Source organism: Gekko japonicus, unplaced genomic scaffold (assembly GCF_001447785.1).
Source record: "Gekko japonicus isolate JY-2015 unplaced genomic scaffold, Gekko_japonicus_V1.1 scaffold8085, whole genome shotgun sequence".
Taxonomy (NCBI): domain Eukaryota; kingdom Metazoa; phylum Chordata; class Lepidosauria; order Squamata; family Gekkonidae; genus Gekko; species Gekko japonicus.
In genome coordinates, this window is record NW_015168919.1 from 918 (window position 1) to 3,955 (window position 3,038).

General features: G+C 44.4%; 1 pseudogene; it reads left to right on the forward strand.

The window, feature by feature from the left end:
* The first annotated feature begins 225 nt into the window (after positions 1–225).
* LOC107114336 lies at positions 226–2,558 on the forward strand (annotated as a pseudogene).
* The last annotated feature ends 480 nt before the right edge of the window (positions 2,559–3,038 follow it).

The window sequence follows — 3,038 nt, forward strand, 5'->3', positions numbered from 1 at the left end:
CACACTTGGTAGTCTTTAAGCAGCAGCTGGACAAACACTTGTCAGGGATGCTCTACGGCTGACCCTGCAATGAGCAGGAGGTCGGACTAGATAGCCCTTCCATCTCTTTGATTCTGTGATTCTATACAGCAGGAAGAAGCCACTAAAATATTTGGTGTGTGTATGGAACTTCAAGTGGAGATCAGACCTCTTTGGGTTCTAAAAGGATTTTTCTCTTTATTACAGCAGGGGATGATCAGAGGAATGCGGAGGACGAGGAACTGCATCCTCTGTCACCAGTTGAAGTCATGAACGAAGACACGAGGGGAAACTTCAAGAATGAATTTGGACCGAAGAGGCAGAAAGGCAGGCACGTGGTAAAGAAGAGGGATAAACCCATTCCTCGCCAAGGGGGGGATTGCCGTGAAGTAATTCACATGGCGGAGGAAACAGACAAGTACTTGGAGTGTGGAATGAACGTCTCAGATCAATCCCAATATAATGTCAATTTACGAATGCATACTGGAAAGGAGGCCCATCAATGGCTGGAGTGTGGAAAGGCCATGATTCGCAGAGCAGAGCTCTTTACACATCAAAGAGCACTAACAGGAAAGAAACCGTACAGCTGCTCAGACTGTGGGAAGAGAATCTCAGAGAAATCAGACCTTGTTCGACACCAAAGGATTTGTTCGGAAGAGAAACTGTTTATATGCTCAGAGACTGGAATGGTGTTCTCTGATGGAGGAAAGTGTAATATGCATTTCCCAAAGCACAGTATAATGAAGGCACATAAATGCTTTTGGTGCAAAAAGTACTTCAGATACAGATCACAGCTCCTTGTGCACCAAAGGATCCACAGAGGAGAGAAATCTTTTGAATGCTCCCAGTATGGAAGGAAATTCAGTAGGAGTGGCCATCTTCAACAGCATCTAAGAATCCACACAGGGGAAAAGCCTTTTGAATATTTAGAGTGCGGAAAGAAATTTAGTCAGCTTGGCAATCTTCAACAGCATCAACAAAACCACAAAGGGGAGAAGCTTTTTGACTGTGCAGTGTGTAGAAAGAGATTCAGTCAGTTTAGAAATCTTCAAAAGCATCAAAGAATCCACAGAGGAGAGAAACCTTTTGAATGCTCAGAGTGTGGAAAGAGATTCAGTCAGAGTGGTAATCTGCAACAGCACCTAAGAATTCACACGGGGGAGAAACCTTTTGAATGCTCAGAGTGTGGAAAGAGATTCAGTCAGAGTGGTAATCTGCAACAGCACCTAAGAATTCACACGGGGGAGAAACCTTTTGAATGCTCAGAGTGTGGAAAGAGATTCAGTCAGAGTGGTAATCTGCAACAGCACCTAAGAATTCACACGGGGGAGAAACCTTTTGAGTGCTCAGAGTGTGCAAAGAGATTCAGTCGGATTAGCATTCTTCAACAGCACCTAAGAACCCACACAGGGGAGAAGCCTTTTGAGTGCTCCGAGTGTGCAAAGAGATTCAGTCAGAGTGGCACTCTTCAAAAACATTTAAGAACCCACACAGGGGAGAAGCCTTTTGAATACTCAGAGTGTAGGCAGAGATTCAGTCAGTTTGGCAATCTTCAAGAGCCTCAAAGAACCCACATTAGGGAGAAGTCTTTTGAATGCTCAGAGTGTGGGAAGAGATTCAGTCAGCTTCGTAATCTCCAACAGCATCAAAGAACCCACACAGGGGAGAAACCTTTTAAATGCTCAGAGTGTGGAAAGAGATTTATTCGGAGTGGCACTCTGCAACAACATCAAATAATCCACACAGGGGAGAAGCCTTTTGAATGCTCAGAGTGTGGGAAGAGATTCAGATGGAGTGGCCATCTTCAGCGGCATAAGAGAATCCACACAGGGAAGAAGCCTTTTGAATGTTCAGAAGGTGGAAATACATTCAGGGTGAGTTGCAGTCTTCAGGAACATCAAACAACTCACACAAGGGAGAAATGTTTTGAATGCTCAGATTGTGGAAAGAGTTTCAGTCAGAGTGGCCATCTGCAACAGCATCTAAGAACCCACACGGGGGAGAAACCGTTTGGATGCTCAGAGTGTGGAAAGAGATTCAATCGGAGTGACAATCTTCAACAGCATCAAATAATCCACACAGGGGAGAAGCCTTTTGAATGCTCTGAGTGTGGAAAGAGATTCAGTCAGAGTAGCACTCTTCAAAAACATCTAAGAACCCACACAGGGGAGAAGCCTTTTGAATGCTTAGAGTGTGGGAAGAGATTCAGTCGGCTTTGCAGTCTTCAAGAGCATCAAAGAACCCACACAGGGGAGAAACCTTTTGAATGTTCAGAATGTGGAAAGAGATTCAGTCGGAGTGGCACTCTTCAACAGCACCAAATAATCCACACAGGGGAGAAGCCTTTTGAATGCTCAGAGTGTGGGAAGAGGTTCAGTCAACTTTGCAATCTTCAAGAGCATCAAAGAACCCACACAGGGGAGAAACCTTTTGAATGCTCAGAGTGTGGAAAGAGATTCCGTCGCAGTGGCCATCTTCAACAGCACCAAAGAACCCACACAGGAGAAAAACCTTTTGAATGCTTAGAGTGTGGAAAGAGATTCAGTCGGAGTGACAGTCTTCAATATCATCAAAGAACCCACACAGGGGACAAACCTTTTGAATGTTCAGAATGTGGACAGAGATTCAGAAAGACTTGTGATTTCAGTGAGCATCAGAGAATGCACACAGTCTTCAACAGCATCAAAGAACCTACAGAGGGGAGAACCCTTTGGAATGCTCAAAGTGTGGAAAGAGATTCAGTCGAAGTGACCATGTTCAACAGCATGAAAGAATCCACAGAGGGGAGAAACCTTTTCAATGCTCAGAGTGTGGAAAAAGATTCAATGAGAATGGCCATCTTCAGTAGCATCAATGCGTCCACACAGGGGAGAAACATTTTGAATGCTCACAGTGTGGAAAGAGATTCAGTCAGAGTGGCAATTTTCAAGAGCATTTAAGAAACCACACAGGGGAGTAACCTTTTAAATGCTCAGAATGTGGAAAGAAATTCCCTCAGAATTGCAGTTTTCAGCAGCATT